This window comes from Brienomyrus brachyistius, chromosome 3 (genome assembly GCF_023856365.1).
Source record: "Brienomyrus brachyistius isolate T26 chromosome 3, BBRACH_0.4, whole genome shotgun sequence".
NCBI lineage: Eukaryota > Metazoa > Chordata > Actinopteri > Osteoglossiformes > Mormyridae > Brienomyrus > Brienomyrus brachyistius.
The window spans coordinates 27,363,367-27,381,702 of NC_064535.1; the positions used below are offsets into that span (position 1 = coordinate 27,363,367).

General features: G+C 43.7%; 1 long non-coding RNA gene across 1 annotated transcript; it reads left to right on the forward strand.

The window, feature by feature from the left end:
• Positions 1-8,306: 8,306 nt before the first annotated feature.
• Positions 8,307-11,233, forward strand: LOC125738406 (uncharacterized). Its single transcript, XR_007396827.1, has 3 exons — positions 8,307-8,727; positions 10,468-10,577; positions 11,159-11,233. It is a non-coding gene; the product is annotated as an uncharacterized LOC125738406 (long non-coding RNA).
• Positions 11,234-18,336: the final 7,103 nt, after the last annotated feature.

The window sequence follows — 18,336 nt, forward strand, 5'->3', positions numbered from 1 at the left end:
TTGTCTAATTGATTTTATATTTGTAATAAAGTGGATTGAATTTTATTTTTACATGCCTCTTTGTTGTTGTCCCTTTGCGGGGAGGGTTCGAACTTGGCCACGTTACAGAAGGAACATTAGGGGTTCCTCCTGCCCGTACCAGGAGGTAGCGTAGTCAGAGAGCAGTGTGGGTATTCTGTGCTTTGGGCACCACAAGAAAGCACCGAAATGTTAAAAAAAAACTTTAGCGTTATTTTAAGAGATAATCAAGGAATAACCCAGTTAATTCTTGTTTAAATAAATTAACGCAAGAGAGCCGGCTCTTTAAAGAAAATACTGTGTGGGTCTACGCGCATGCGCTACATGAGAGCGAGCCAGAGAGGAGAGTGCATGCGCTCATTTAAACAAGAATTAACCGCGTTATTCCTTGATTCTTGTTGAAATGCTTAGAGCGTTTTACTTTATTATTCACATTGGCAGAAAAGTGCTTCATTACTTGAACCCCTATAACATAACGTTTTTTATTTGAAATAGGCGCTCTGCTGGTGTCGCCATTTTGAAACGGGCTGGCCACTTCGGTCTCAAACAGACCTGCCGATTATGGCCGAGCTCTGGGACTCGCTCGTTTCGCCTTTTGGCCAATTCTGAAAGTTTGCTGTTCGAATCCTTTATTCAGCCTAACACTGGTAAATACCGCTAAAGTTTTTCTTCTAATTCTTTAAGCATGTTGATTAAATGTAATGAGTTTAAGAGCTTTTAAAACGACGTGCTGTATGTTAATTGGTTTCACTTGTGCTTGTTTGAACTCAGCATTTGCTCTTTTTCTTTCGGGCATGTTTGTACTTGTTTGAATTCCGCCTGCTTTTCTTTTAAAACGACGCTAAAGTTTTGCTTAAACATTTTGGTATTTTTTTAAAATACGCCGTGGCGCTTGTGCCTACTCCTAACACCACATGGCTGCGGCCGGACGGGTCCCCGCTGGACGTGGATCTTGCATTCATCCCGTTATGTTTCATTCCTTAAACGTAATTAAAAATACAACACATACATGTAATGTATTTTCATTCTATTAAAGTTTAAAGGCAACCGCTATCACCCAAAGCATATGGCCCCCTATCGGCAACTCGTGTAATAGACATTTGGAATATTCCTGATATTTAACATCACCGACTCGCATTCAATTGAAAACACCTGTCTCTTCTTAGTTTTTAATGCTTTATTTACAAATATTTACATATTTAGTACTGCTAGTCAATATGTTCAGTCTCATACACTACTGGCTTCCTCTTCTTGCATCATCTGCCTTGCGTTGTATTCCTCCACCAATGCCTTGTACACCTCCACCATTGCCATGTACTTCTCCACCATTGCCTTGCTCTCCTCCACCTTTTCGTTGTACTCCTCCACCGTTGCCTTGTACTCCTCTACTGTTGCTTTATTGTACTCCACCGTTACTTTGCACTTCTCCACCGTTGCATTGCACTCCTCCTCCAATCCCTTGCACTTGCACTCCTCCTCCAATCCCTTGCACTTGCACTCCTCCTCCAATCCCTTGCACTTGCACTCCTCCAATCCCTTGCACTTGCACTCCTCCATTGCCTTGCACTCCTGCTCTATTGCCTTGTACTCCTGCTCTATTGCCTTGCACTCCTCCTCCATTGCCTTGCTGTCCTCCACCATTGCCTTGTACTCCTCCATTGCCTTGCACTCCTCCTCCTCCATTGCCTTGCACTTCTCCTCCATTTCCTTGCACTCCTCCATCACCACTGCCTGGCTCTCCTCCTCCATCACCACTGCCTGGCTCTCCTCCTCCTCCACCACCATTACTGCCTGGCTCTCCTCCTCCTCCACCACCATTACTGCCTGGCTCTCCTCCTCCTCCACCACCATTACTGCCTGGCTCTCCTCCTCCTCCACCACCATTACTGCCTGGCTCTCCTCCTCCACCACTATTACTGCCTGGTTCTCCTCCACCACCACCACTGCCTGGCTCTCCTCCTCCTCCTCCACCACCACCACTGCCTGGCTCTCCTCCTCCTCCACCACCACCACCACTGCCTGGCTCTCCTCCTCTTCCACCACCACCACCACTGCCTGGCTCTCCTCCTCTTCCACCACCACCACCACTGCCTGGCTCTCCTCCTCTTCCACCACCACCACCACTGCCTGGCTCTCCTCCTTCATTGCCTTTTTGCCTTTCCCTTTTTTTGCAAAAAGCTTCCTTAGCCAGCATTGCTTTTTCTTCCCTTTTTTCTCCTTCCTTTTTCTTTCCTCCTCTGTTTCTGTACCTTCCCCAGCATTATTTGGTACCGCTGGCGGCCTAATGCAGTTCAGAAAACACCAATTCATATTGAGATGCGTCTTGTCCAGTGTCTGATTTGTTTTGAAGTCGTATTAGTGCCTGCAGCTCAGTTTACACCTTCCGAATGATGACATCAGAGTTGTCGCGGTAACATTCTGTTCTAGAATTCTATTTGAAAAACAACCGTAGGTGCCATATTTGGTCAGTGGTTCAATTTTTTTTTTAATTCTTTGCATTTTTAATATGCTTTATTCAGCTCATATTCTGCAGCATATATTGTATGAATTTCCATATTTACCTTAATTAGTTTATGCGCAGATAATATTCTGTACTTGCAAACAATGCAGAAACCTACCAAACATTGCCGGGCCGTTCCAGTGCTCACAGAGCGTGGTGAGCTTTGCTTTACTCAGGAGGAGGACAGGCTCACATTTTCTGACCGTGGCCATGCTGTGCTATATCGTGAAAGGTGCTGAACTTAGTGATGAGACAGTTAATACCCGGATTCTGGAGATCGCCTCCTCAAAGTGTGGCCCAGCGACTTCAAGCTGGGAATCGGGGCTTGCTAAGTTTATGCAATATCACGTGACCGATGACTTCCGATTCATCCTGAGGTGTAAGAGGCTTCGATTCCTGTTGGCTCTTCAAAACTTTTATATAAGTGAGATGATTCTAATTAGCAATGGTAGTGGAGGCCAGTTTAACCAAAGAACCAGCTGCCAGGTGATGGGTCACAGCAAGGTGGGGTATGGGGTTGGATAATTATCGCTGACGAGTGTTCCGTTGTGTACCTCGGAAAGATATTTGCGTTTATTTGCCGTCCAATCATTCCCTCTAATACGAATTGCTGCTAATGTAATGTATTGTTGTGGGTATAGCCGAACTTATCAATGTTAAGGTGATATGGTACAATTATGCATTATGTTAGTGTATTATGGTAATAACCATTGTAAGCACTGTGGTAATTTGTTTTTCCTGTTTATTTGTTATAGAACCATATAAATACTAACTTACTTACCAACCCACTTCGTCTGAGTGTGCATCCCACTGACCTCAAGTAAGATAAGCCAGAGTACAACTAATTGCTCCCCCCTCCTGATTGAGAACGTGTATCTGTTGAAATACGGTCAGCAGCCCCCCCCATCTTGTCTATCCTGAATCGTGACTGATATCCCATAGCGAGTACCACCCTCCTGCAGCAACACCTTACAGTTTCCCAGGGGAGTGTGGCCCCCCTTTCCCACACCGCATCAAATTTTTCAGTTTCACTCATTTCTCAGTTTATGGGTTATGGGTATGAGCCTGTGTAAAATACACATTTTTTGCAAACTCCAGCCTGGCTCTTCCGCTGCTTCTAGGAGCCTGTCCTACCAGTACACTTCACACTTAATGTTTTCCATTCCTTTTGAAGGTCACTTGAGGTCATCCTCCGGTTTGTTAGACACTGACGGATAAGTTGATGGTCATCTCTGGCATTAGAAGGTTGCTTCTGCCCTCTACCTGGCTGGTTTTTGATTTTTCCCAGTGTCTCCTGCTTCTTCACCCTGTTCTTGTGTACTGCGGTCTTAGAAACTCACGAGCATGGAAGCAGCCTGCCTCACAGTGTAGCCTTCTGCCAGCAGAACCAGAATTTAACAATGCAGATTTAACAAAAGTATATAGAGTGGTCTCTTCATTTTTTACAGAGCTGTGTATTGTTTATATGTATTTATTTTAGGTAATGACTGCATGTTTGAACCTGAGACCAGTTTTCAAATGGAGTCTGTTTCAGAATACTACATTCACACCCCCAAAACCTTCATATCCCAAATACTGCATCATGAAAAGTGAAAATTGGTAGGTTTATGCTGGTGAAATAATGAAGATAGATGCTGCTGCTTTTACATCATCCACAAGGTTGTTTATTGAAATGGTTAATTGAAAGGCATCTAACAATTTCAAACACATATGGAGATATAATAGACATTTGCCTCAGAATTATATTTCTGTTATGTAATTTTATCTTTAAAGTGACCTTATGAAATTTATAAATACAAAAATCCCCATAATGCAGTTCTCACAGAAAAAAACACCCTTAATCTCATTGAACTTTTCTATTTATCACCTGCAAAAGAACTCTGACATAATTTTTTGACCATTATTCCTCTCACATCATATAGACCAAATTATAAGCTTTGAAAAACTGCACAAAACAATAAGACTGTCGCATATTATGCGCTGCAACTTTTAAAAGCAGGTCTGTGTTGAAACAGCGATCCTAACAATCCACCATCAGGAGTCATTTTCTACAAACTGATCTCTATTTCTTGCAAAAATTAATTTAAAAATAAGTTCACAAAAAAAAAATCACATAGTGAATATAAAAAGGAAACATTGTGCTGATTAAAGTCCTTTTGCTAGACAACTATAAAGACGGACATTAAAACTGATGTCTGTAAGTAGATTTTTTATTAGGTAATCTAATAGTAAACATATGATATATAAAAAACATTATTTAAACCTAACTTAAATGTTTTCAGGGAGTAGTACAGGATTATATTAATCCATACTTTGCTTGTAAACACAGCAGAGACAAGCCATACTGACACAGAAAGCAAAACAGACAGGGATTGATCAGCCTCCAGACTCTTGATATGACAGTGCCCTCTAACTTCAGCATGTTTTAGAGTGTTCCATCCGGCATGCTTCCTTCCACAAGTCCATTAGAAGAAACGGTATCTCCAGGCCTATGGCCTAAGACAGAAAAACATTCTCACAATGCACCAGTATCTTCTTGCCTAAGATGGAACTACAATCCCATAATGCACCAGTATCTTCTTGCCTAAGATGGAACAACAATCCCATAATGCACCAGCATCTTCTTGCCTCAGATGGAACAACAATCCCATCATTCACCAGTATCTTCTTGCCTACGGCCTAAGACAGAGCAACAATCCGATAATGCACCCAACCCCACCTAACTTCCAATTTTTTTCTTCCACAACATGTGAAAGGATCTTTAAAGTGTTTTTCTTACTAATTACATTTCTTCAATGGACCGAGTCCACCCGCCTATCAGAATGAATTTGGTACTGTTCTAACCCATCAGCTGAGAGAGAAGGTCCATCCCTTCTGTCATGTACCTGCATACAGTAAATATCCATCCACCTTGTGTGAACATCTTATCCAACACAAGGTCACAGAGAGCCTGGAGACTATCCCAGGATGCACTATGCTTCCCACATTCACAAAACATTCAATCCCAGGATGTAAGGTTCCCCTTAATTGTACACTGAGCTGAAGTCCCATGCCAGGTCATGTGAAGAATATGTCTCTCACGAGCTGGAGGGCCTCCTCATCCCCGGAAGCCGAGTCCGCCTTTACAGTGTCACGCGTGGACCGCAGCTGGACACCTTCCCCTGCTGCTTGGCCCCAGTTCGCGATGGCTCCATATGGGACAGTCTCCTCCTCGGCGACCACTTCCGGGTCACTCTCAGAGACGTGGGTTCTTTCGTCTTCTTCAGATTTGGAGTCACCAGCCTCCTCCTCGGACAAAGCACCTGCACGGTCCTGCTTATTCCTCTCCATGTGACTACCAGCTGTCCTTCTGCTTCCCTTCTGAGAAGAGTACCACCCAAATTGAGGATTTCCTTAAAAAAAATCACACACTAGCAGAGCAGAAGGTCATTAAACACACTGAACGCACAGAACAATAATGACACATCACAATATTTACTTGTGACTTCCGCTGCTAACTTCCATCTCTTTGAGCCAGGAGGGACCTCACAGAGCCAGGGTTACATTGCTACTGAAAGCTGAGAGCCTTTTGCTGGTGATGGTGAAAGGGTATGAATAAAAATTACAAAACTGTTTGGCAAAAAACGGGTTAAGGATATTTATGTTTCATTGTAAAACTGTAGTGGGTAGGGACTGGTGAATACGGATGGATATTTTTGTTATTAATTCTCTTAAAGGTGTGATCACAGTACGAGCTTTTTCAAATAGAAAAGGGCATCTTTCATTAGCATACTGGGGCCAGAAGACAGGAAGCTGCTCTGCTTCCCAGCAGGACGGCCGCTGAGCGTGAATAACGGTGGCTGTTTAAAGGCTGTCCTGTAACTCGCTGTATTTGGTTAACAGAAATGTTTAGGACACCATGTCCTAAAATGTAATAAGCTGCTTCTATTGTGCTCCCCGGCAAGTGTTTGGCTTATTACCAAGGTTCCGGAAAGTTCCTCTTCGGAAAAACATCATTAAAATAAATCTCAGTAAAGCTGAAAGTAGACAAACTGGCGGTATTATGGTGAAAAAGTCAACCGAAGCTGGAAACACAGGCAATGTAAAAATGGCAGGTGATAGATTTTTAGCTTTTCGAAGCCGTGTGGAAAGAACATTTAACCCGCATTTTATCTCTGCTGTACACCGACTCCACGCTCTGTCTCCATCCCTACCTAACCTCTGACACCAGCATTTCTCTCAGGGCATTTCGATGTTTTGTTAACCAAAGTGGGAATATTTTGAGGGTGCTGGAATAGTGGTGGCTGATTTTCTGCTTATTTACGTGACTGTGGAGGCCATGTGGTCGAGTCCATTTCAGACCACATCATTAACACGTCATTGATGTGTTAACAAACATAGTTAGGACTGATGACTCAAGTTTGAAGACAAGTTCATCAAATTCTGATAGATCTTCTTATTTCTAGGCTACTAGTAGCATAAGGAAAGTGCATTCCTATAGTTACCTATCCACGGTGATATGACTTCCAGACTAAGGTCTTTACAGCACACATTGGAACAGGGCACCGAATCTTAATGGGGTTCTCCTCATCTAATGAGCTGTGGCTAAGATTACATCCTTCTGCAGGCAGGATTATCTCCTTAGGTTATTCAGTTTTGGAGCAAATGATGCGGCCTTGAGCAATAACAGTATGCTGGCTTTAGACTGCTCCTATTGACTTGCAGGGAGAGTACCATTCCATCAAGGAAAGGGGACAGAGGGTCATTACACACTCAGGTAGGTAATATGGTTTTTCCCAGAAGCTTTACACATTTCTTGGAATTACATGACAATTTCGAAAGACTATGAAGTCGAGAAGCTGACGAATTGCTGGAAGATGTTCTGATATTCAGTTGAAAAGGCAGCGAACATGGGTCACTGAATCCTTCTATGCAGCCCAGTGACTGTTATGTAATGGATAAAAGGGGAACATTGCCAGTTGTTCCAGGTTTTCTTTTGTTTGCTATCATATTACACCTAGAATTTTGCTGCTGTAGGTTTCTGTAATGTAGGAAGGCCAGTTTAACCAAAGAACCAGCCGCCAGGTGATGGGTCACAGCAAGGAGGGGTATGGGGTTGGGCATCAGTGTTTGGGTACATTTAATGGAGGTGAGATAGGAATATAACAATGAAAAGATACAAATATCAGGATTTTACAGGGCATATTTGGGGATTTGCAATAAAATTTTCCAGAATTTTACAAAAATACCCAGAGGATGACATTCAGCGCCAGTACTGGCAGCAAACAGCCATTCAGCCCCAGTGTCCTGCCTTCCGAGTCAGACGGCCATGCTTATCATTTTTGTTACTGATTCGTGGCAGCAGGAATGATGTTCGCTTGTGTGTGTGTCACCCAGCTATGGTTTGCCTTCATTACTGTGTCCCCAGCAAACTTTTTCTGTGCTGTAATTTCCTGCAGTGATTACAGCCCGTGCTACACTACATACTAATAAAGCGTAATGCTTCAGAGTGTGAAAACATACTTCACTCGCTCTGCTCCTTCACTCCTAAGGTGGACCAGGTGAATTTTCTTTATTGAAAGCCAACTGTGGTATAGAATGAGGTCATTTTGGACCTGATTTTTAAAATGTTCTTGCATTGTGATGTAGATAGGTTCCAATGCCTGCAGATAGCAAATTTGGATCATTTGATGCAAACCGAAGCCTGCGTTTGATGGCAGCCGTATTCTGCTATTCCTGTTAGACCTGTGCTTTTAAATTCCACTTGGAAACACCCATCAGCTTACAATGAATGTGCCATGATGAGGTGGACTGCTGGGTCACTTTCTGAGCTGAAATAGCCAGGATGGGGGCAAACTTTCTCAAGGAAGGTTCCTCCAGGGATGGCAGACTGAGCTCCAGTGGATCAGGCAGGGCTCACAAGCTGGGCTTTAATCCCCTGGTGAAGCTGGTGGCGGATGTGATCTTGGCATGGCGAGCCAGAGTTGGAGTGACAGCAGGCCCTATGCCTGCCAAGTTTCCTTTTTACATCCCATCATAACGTGGAAACCAACCCCTCCCGACTGCAGCTTGGCCAACCAATCAGAGGCTCCAATTACTTGTGAAGGATTTCTTTTCACCACTTCTGCAAAGAAGTCTGACATCACTAAGAATCGCAGATGACCTTGGCGTGCAAACGTGGCTCTCACCATGCTTAAAACTGCAGGCCTGCTCTTCGTTGAATAAAAGATGTGAGTCATCTCTTCTACTCCTGTCTCGTCATCCTCATGGATCTTTCCATCACCCTTATTTCTGACTCTCTCCTGTTCCATCTTCATTTTAGAGAATGCTGCCACAATACCTAATGGTGAAACACGCAAATTGGTGAGATGAATAAAGAATTCTGGAAGAAAACCCCAGGGATTGGGTTTGATATTATTCTGAAAATATGGCATTTTCAAAATACACAATAGCAGTTCTAACTAATTCTAGTTTTTGGTAACACTTTATTTGAGGGGGCACAAATAATATAGTATTATGCTATTACTGATGTATTAATTAACCACAATATACATCTCAGTTACACAAAGATCTCATGTTTGTTCATCATTAATGAATAAGACAAGTGAAATACTGATCTGATGTTTGCATCATTAATATATCATGAGGCATCTCAAGCTGTTGCTATATTTGTTACTGTGTTTGTTCAGTAACCGTTTGTGAGCTACTGAAGGAATTACTGAAGGTCAAATGCACAATATATGCTCATCTGTTCATCATAAAAAATCACGATGCATCATTTATCTCAAGTAGTGACTATATTTGTCCATGATTTGTACTTCAGTAGTAACTGACTTACTTCTAAGTAATTTGTGGCCCCCAAGTAAAGTGGGCCGACTTTCTTTGAGGAGGTGGCCATGACCTTATAAGAGTGTCATATTCCATTCCTGTTGGGTTTCTTATTAAACGTTAAATAAAGAGCAAGTGAATCATAGTTAATACAATCTTTAATTTATGGGCAGGTTTTACTTTACTGACAGTTTACACATGCCTCACTGTTATGCCTTCGTTCGCACAAGTCACGACCCAGTTTAGACCGGAAACCCGAACTGGGCTGTGCACGACCAGATAAGTATCATTTCCGCTCACTACTGCTTCACGGCAGCTGGGCGATTTCACAAATTGATTTATTGCAGTTTATTTAAACATAGGTTGTACTGAGCACTTATTTGAATTATTGTGTATATGTGTGTTTTTAAATTACAATGATTATTTTATTTAAAAATAGTATTTAGCACGATTTGGTTTATTACAGTTTAATAATAGCTTATAATTATTATAATCGTATTTTTAAATAATTTGTACTTAAAACAAAGTATGTGGTACATTGGGAGGAGCTTAAATTTGGCTCCGCTTATGACGTCATAAGCGGGAGGGGGAGCGTATCCCTTATTCTGATTGGTCGAGGGGTTATCTCCATATACCGTACATTGCCGATAGGGGGCCATATGGTTTGGGTGATAAGCGTTGCCGTTAAACTTTAATAGAATAAAAATACATTACATGTATTTATTTGTGTTAATTTTAATTATGTTTTTAAGGAATAATAAAACATATGGCAGGATGAATGCAAGCTAGCGCATACACGTCTAGCGGGGCCCGTCCGGCCGCAGGCACGGGTTGTTAGGAGTAGGCACAAGCGCCACGGCGTATTTTAAAAGAATGTGGGGATCTGAACGGGCTGGTAGGAGTAGTTGCATGGCACTGATAATTACACTATATTGGCAACCACTTGAGCCAGGTCATATGACCTACCAGGAAGTTATAAAAGGCTGCCAAGATGGAATCTCATTCTCTTGCTGCTATGTCTTACAATTGGACATGGGGTGGGTTCTTCTTCCCTGTGGGTAAGGAAAGGAGGAGAGGGTTTGTTTGAGAACTTGAATGTTTGTTTAAGAACTTGAAAGTTTGTTTAATTTTAATTTTACCAGGGTGACTGCTAGCAGCATGTAACTCTTCATGGAGGACGCGGAGACGACTGCAATTTTATCATTTGACGTGATCCCCTACGGGCTGCTGGGCTACAGACATTGAGGCTCTGGTAACTTGGGTTATACTGTGACATATAAAAGGGTCTATGTTTCTTTGTTGATTGTTTCTTTGTACCTGTAGCATTGGAACGCTTCCTCTTGGTGTTGCTGTGCTGCGAGGGCATTAAGCATTCCTGCAAAGGACCAGACTAGCCACTGTTTTAGGTTTATTTGATAGGCTTTTGGTTTTGTTTTATTAGTGCCCTGGTTGTTGCTATGGGCTAAGTTGTAAGTGTCCATCCATGCATCCATCATCTTCCGCTTAATCCGGGGTCGGGTCGCGGGGCCAGCAGTCTCAGCAGGGAGGCCCAGACTTCCCTCTCCCCGGCCACTTCATCCAGCTCCTCTGGGGGGATCCCGAGGCGTTAGTTGTAAGTGTAATTGTAGTATTGTATTTTGGGCGGTGGACATCGGCTGCTACCCTCCCCTTATGTTTGTACATGGGATCTTTCTGTACAAGGCCGGATCCGCACAGGCTTTTACTCTCTGCTGTTGGGGTGCCACACTGAGCGGACACTGTACTGTTGATGTGTAGTGTTTGTCGTGTTGCATGCTTAGTGGTGTTGGGTTTTGCTGTTTTCTGTGTCACCAGGGGCCTCCTGAGCTGAGAGCTGTGCGTGCCGATCTGACCTTACTATCTGGAGGATAGTCAGCTGCCCCCCCCCCCCCCCCCCCAGCAACCTTCTTTGTCTAATTGATTTTATATTTGTAATAAAGTGGATTGAATTTTATTTTTACATGCCTCTTTGTTGTTGTCCCTTTGCGGGGAGGGTTCGAACTTGGCCACGTTACAGAAGGAACATTAGGGGTTCCTCCTGCCCGTACCAGGAGGTAGCGTAGTCAGAGAGCAGTGTGGGTATTCTGTGCTTTGGGCACCACAAGAAAGCACCGAAATGTTAAAAAAAAACTTTAGCGTTATTTTAAGAGATAATCAAGGAATAACCCAGTTAATTCTTGTTTAAATAAATTAACGCAAGAGAGCCGGCTCTTTAAAGAAAATACTGTGTGGGTCTACGCGCATGCGCTACATGAGAGCGAGCCAGAGAGGAGAGTGCATGCGCTCATTTAAACAAGGATTAACCGCGTTATTCCTTGATTCTTGTTGAAATGCTTAGAGCGTTTTACTTTATTATTCACATTGGCAGAAAAGTGCTTCATTACTTGAACCCCTATAACATAACGTTTTTTATTTGAAATAGGCGCTCTGCTGGTGTCGCCATTTTGAAACGGGCTGGCCACTTCGGTCTCAAACAGACCTGCCGATTATGGCCGAGCTCTGGGACTCGCTCGTTTCGCCTTTTGGCCAATTCTGAAAGTTTGCTGTTCGAATCCTTTATTCAGCCTAACACTGGTAAATACCGCTAAAGTTTTTCTTCTAATTCTTTAAGCATGTTGATTAAATGTAATGAGTTTAAGAGCTTTTAAAACGACGTGCTGTATGTTAATTGGTTTCACTTGTGCTTGTTTGAACTCAGCATTTGCTCTTTTTCTTTCGGGCATGTTTGTACTTGTTTGAATTCCGCCTGCTTTTCTTTTAAAACGACGCTAAAGTTTTGCTTAAACATTTTGGTATTTTTTTAAAATACGCCGTGGCGCTTGTGCCTACTCCTAACACCACATGGCTGCGGCCGGACGGGTCCCCGCTGGACGTGGATCTTGCATTCATCCCGTTATGTTTCATTCCTTAAACGTAATTAAAAATACAACACATACATGTAATGTATTTTCATTCTATTAAAGTTTAAAGGCAACCGCTATCACCCAAAGCATATGGCCCCCTATCGGCAACTCGTGTAATAGACATTTGGAATATTCCTGATATTTAACATCACCGACTCGCATTCAATTGAAAACACCTGTCTCTTCTTAGTTTTTAATGCTTTATTTACAAATATTTACATATTTAGTACTGCTAGTCAATATGTTCAGTCTCATACACTACTGGCTTCCTCTTCTTGCATCATCTGCCTTGCGTTGTATTCCTCCACCAATGCCTTGTACACCTCCACCATTGCCATGTACTTCTCCACCATTGCCTTGCTCTCCTCCACCTTTTCGTTGTACTCCTCCACCGTTGCCTTGTACTCCTCTACTGTTGCTTTATTGTACTCCACCGTTACTTTGCACTTCTCCACCGTTGCATTGCACTCCTCCTCCAATCCCTTGCACTTGCACTCCTCCTCCAATCCCTTGCACTTGCACTCCTCCTCCAATCCCTTGCACTTGCACTCCTCCTCCAATCCCTTGCACTTGCACTCCTCCATTGCCTTGCACTCCTGCTCTATTGCCTTGTACTCCTGCTCTATTGCCTTGCACTCCTCCTCCATTGCCTTGCTGTCCTCCACCATTGCCTTGTACTCCTCCATTGCCTTGCACTCCTCCTCCTCCATTGCCTTGCACTTCTCCTCCATTTCCTTGCACTCCTCCATCACCACTGCCTGGCTCTCCTCCTCCATCACCACTGCCTGGCTCTCCTCCTCCATCACCACTGCCTGGCTCTCCTCCTCCTCCACCACCATTACTGCCTGGCTCTCCTCCTCCTCCACCACCATTACTGCCTGGCTCTCCTCCTCCTCCACCACCATTACTGCCTGGCTCTCCTCCTCCTCCACCACCATTACTGCCTGGCTCTCCTCCTCCACCACTATTACTGCCTGGTTCTCCTCCACCACCACCACTGCCTGGCTCTCCTCCTCCACCACCACCACTGCCTGGCTCTCCTCCTCCTCCACCACCACCACCACTGCCTGGCTCTCCTCCTCTTCCACCACCACCACCACTGCCTGGCTCTCCTCCTCTTCCACCACCACCACCACTGCCTGGCTCTCCTCCTCTTCCACCACCACCACCACTGCCTGGCTCTCCTCCTTCATTGCCTTTTTGCCTTTCCCTTTTTTTGCAAAAAGCTTCCTTAGCCAGCATTGCTTTTTCTTCCCTTTTTTCTCCTTCCTTTTTCTTTCCTCCTCTGTTTCTGTACCTTCCCCAGCATTATTTGGTACCGCTGGCGGCCTAATGCAGTTCAGAAAACACCAATTCATATTGAGATGCGTCTTGTCCAGTGTCTGATTTGTTTTGAAGTCGTATTAGTGCCTGCAGCTCAGTTTACACCTTCCGAATGATGACATCAGAGTTGTCGCGGTAACATTCTGTTCTAGAATTCTATTTGAAAAACAACCGTAGGTGCCATATTTGGTCAGTGGTTCAATTTTTTTTTTAATTCTTTGCATTTTTAATATGCTTTATTCAGCTCATATTCTGCAGCATATATTGTATGAATTTCCATATTTACCTTAATTAGTTTATGCGCAGATAATATTCTGTACTTGCAAACAATGCAGAAACCTACCAAACATTGCCGGGCCGTTCCTGTGCTCACAGAGCGTGGTGAGCTTTGCTTTACTCAGGAGGAGGACAGGCTCACATTTTCTGACCGTGGCCATGCTGTGCTATATCGTGAAAGGTGCTGAACTTAGTGATGAGACAGTTAATACCCGGATTCTGGAGATCGCCTCCTCAAAGTGTGGCCCAGCGACTTCAAGCTGGGAATCGGGGCTTGCTAAGTTTATGCAATATCACGTGACCGATGACTTCCGATTCATCCTGAGGTGTAAGAGGCTTCGATTCCTGTTGGCTCTTCAAAACTTTTATATAAGTGAGATGATTCTAATTAGCAATGGTAGTGGAGGCCAGTTTAACCAAAGAACCAGCTGCCAGGTGATGGGTCACAGCAAGGTGGGGTATGGGGTTGGATAATTATCGCTGACGAGTGTTCCGTTGTGTACCTCGGAAAGATATTTGCGTTTATTTGCCGTCCAATCATTCCCTCTAATACGAATTGCTGCTAATGTAATGTATTGTTGTGGGTATAGCCGAACTTATCAATGTTAAGGTGATATGGTACAATTATGCATTATGTTAGTGTATTATGGTAATAACCATTGTAAGCACTGTGGTAATTTGTTTTTCCTGTTTATTTGTTATAGAACCATATAATTTCTTATTAAACGTTAAATAAAGAGCAAGTGAATCATAGTTAATACAATCTTTAATTTATGGGCAGGTTTTACTTTACTGACAGTTTACACATGCCTCACTGTTATGCCTTCGTTCGCACAAGTCACGACCCAGTTTAGACCGGAAACCCGAACTGGGCTGTGCACGACCAGATAAGTATCATTTCCGCTCACTACTGCTTCACGGCAGCTGGGCGATTTCACAAATTGATTTATTGCAGTTTATTTAAACATAGGTTGTACTGAGCACTTATTTGAATTATTGTGTATATGTGTGTTTTTAAATTACAATGATTATTTTATTTAAAAATAGTATTTAGCACGATTTGGTTTATTACAGTTTAATAATAGCTTATAATTATTATAATCGTATTTTTAAATAATTTGTACTTAAAACAAAGTATGTGGTACATTGGGAGGAGCTTAAATTTGGCTCCGCTTATGACGTCATAAGCGGGAGGGGGAGCGTATCCCTTATTCTGATTGGTCGAGGGGTTATCTCCATATACCGTACATTGCCGATAGGGGGCCATATGGTTTGGGTGATAAGCGTTGCCGTTAAACTTTAATAGAATAAAAATACATTACATGTATTTATTTGTGTTAATTTTAATTATGTTTTTAAGGAATAATAAAACATATGGCAGGATGAATGCAAGCTAGCGCATACACGTCTAGCGGGGCCCGTCCGGCCGCAGGCACGGGTTGTTAGGAGTAGGCACAAGCGCCACGGCGTATTTTAAAAGAATGTGGGGATCTGAACGGGCTGGTAGGAGTAGTTGCATGGCACTGATAATTACACTATATTGGCAACCACTTGAGCCAGGTCATATGACCTACCAGGAAGTTATAAAAGGCTGCCAAGATGGAATCTCATTCTCTTGCTGCTATGTCTTACAATTGGACATGGGGTGGGTTCTTCTTCCCTGTGGGTAAGGAAAGGAGGAGAGGGTTTGTTTGAGAACTTGAATGTTTGTTTAAGAACTTGAAAGTTTGTTTAATTTTAATTTTACCAGGGTGACTGCTAGCAGCATGTAACTCTTCATGGAGGACGCGGAGACGACTGCAATTTTATCATTTGACGTGATCCCCTACGGGCTGCTGGGCTACAGACATTGAGGCTCTGGTAACTTGGGTTATACTGTGACATATAAAAGGGTCTATGTTTCTTTGTTGATTGTTTCTTTGTACCTGTAGCATTGGAACGCTTCCTCTTGGTGTTGCTGTGCTGCGAGGGCATTAAGCATTCCTGCAAAGGACCAGACTAGCCACTGTTTTAGGTTTATTTGATAGGCTTTTGGTTTTGTTTTATTAGTGCCCTGGTTGTTGCTATGGGCTAAGTTGTAAGTGTCCATCCATGCATCCATCATCTTCCGCTTAATCCGGGGTCGGGTCGCGGGGCCAGCAGTCTCAGCAGGGAGGCCCAGACTTCCCTCTCCCCGGCCACTTCATCCAGCTCCTCTGGGGGGATCCCGAGGCGTTAGTTGTAAGTGTAATTGTAGTATTGTATTTTGGGCGGTGGACATCGGCTGCTACCCTCCCCTTATGTTTGTACATGGGATCTTTCTGTACAAGGCCGGATCCGCACAGGCTTTTACTCTCTGCTGTTGGGGTGCCACACTGAGCGGACACTGTACTGTTGATGTGTAGTGTTTGTCGTGTTGCATGCTTAGTGGTGTTGGGTTTTGCTGTTTTCTGTGTCACCAGGGGCCTCCTGAGCTGAGAGCTGTGCGTGCCGATCTGACCTTACTATCTGGAGGATAGTCAGCTGCCCCCCCCCCCCCCCCCCCCCCCCCCAGCAACCTTCTTTGTCTAATTGATTTTATATTTGTAATAAAGTGGATTGAATTTTATTTTTACATGCCTCTTTGTTGTTGTCCCTTTGCGGGGAGGGTTCGAACTTGGCCACGTTACAGAAGGAACATTAGGGGTTCCTCCTGCCCGTACCAGGAGGTAGCGTAGTCAGAGAGCAGTGTGGGTATTCTGTGCTTTGGGCACCACAAGAAAGCACCGAAATGTTAAAAAAAAACTTTAGCGTTATTTTAAGAGATAATCAAGGAATAACCCAGTTAATTCTTGTTTAAATAAATTAACGCAAGAGAGCCGGCTCTTTAAAGAAAATACTGTGTGGGTCTACGCGCATGCGCTACATGAGAGCGAGCCAGAGAGGAGAGTGCATGCGCTCATTTAAACAAGGATTAACCGCGTTATTCCTTGATTCTTGTTGAAATGCTTAGAGCGTTTTACTTTATTATTCACATTGGCAGAAAAGTGCTTCATTACTTGAACCCCTATAACATAACGTTTTTTATTTGAAATAGGCGCTCTGCTGGTGTCGCCATTTTGAAACGGGCTGGCCACTTCGGTCTCAAACAGACCTGCCGATTATGGCCGAGCTCTGGGACTCGCTCATTTCGCCTTTTGGCCAATTCTGAAAGTTTGCTGTTCGAATCCTTTATTCAGCCTAACACTGGTAAATACCGCTAAAGTTTTTCTTCTAATTCTTTAAGCATGTTGATTAAATGTAATGAGTTTAAGAGCTTTTAAAACGACGTGCTGTATGTTAATTGGTTTCACTTGTGCTTGTTTGAACTCAGCATTTGCTCTTTTTCTTTCGGGCATGTTTGTACTTGTTTGAATTCCGCCTGCTTTTCTTTTAAAACGACGCTAAAGTTTTGCTTAAACATTTTGGTATTTTTTTAAAATACGCCGTGGCGCTTGTGCCTACTCCTAACACCACATGGCTGCGGCCGGACGGGTCCCCGCTGGACGTGGATCTTGCATTCATCCCGTTATGTTTCATTCCTTAAACGTAATTAAAAATACAACACATACATGTAATGTATTTTCATTCTATTAAAGTTTAAAGGCAACCGCTATCACCCAAAGCATATGGCCCCCTATCGGCAACTCGTGTAATAGACATTTGGAATATTCCTGATATTTAACATCACCGACTCGCATTCAATTGAAAACACCTGTCTCTTCTTAGTTTTTAATGCTTTATTTACAAATATTTACATATTTAGTACTGCTAGTCAATATGTTCAGTCTCATACACTACTGGCTTCCTCTTCTTGCATCATCTGCCTTGCGTTGTATTCCTCCACCAATGCCTTGTACACCTCCACCATTGCCATGTACTTCTCCACCATTGCCTTGCTCTCCTCCACCTTTTCGTTGTACTCCTCCACCGTTGCCTTGTACTCCTCTACTGTTGCTTTATTGTACTCCACCGTTACTTTGCACTTCTCCACCGTTGCATTACACTCCTCCTCCAATCCCTTGCACTTGCACTCCTCCTCCAATCCCTTGCACTTGCACTCCTCCTCCAATCCCTTGCACTTGCACTCCTCCTCCAATCCCTTGCACTTGCACTCCTCCTCCAATCCCTTGCACTTGCACTCCTCCATTGCCTTGCACTCCTGCTCTATTGCCTTGTACTCCTGCTCTATTGCCTTGCACTCCTCCTCCATTGCCTTGCTGTCCTCCACCATTGCCTTGTACTCCTCCATTGCCTTGCACTCCTCCTCCTCCATTGCCTTGCACTTCTCCTCCATTTCCTTGCACTCCTCCATCACCACTGCCTGGCTCTCCTCCTCCATCACCACTGCCTGGCTCTCCTCCTCCTCCACCACCATTACTGCCTGGCTCTCCTCCTCCTCCACCACCATTACTGCCTGGCTCTCCTCCTCCTCCACCACCATTACTGCCTGGCTCTCCTCCTCCTCCACCACCATTACTGCCTGGCTCTCCT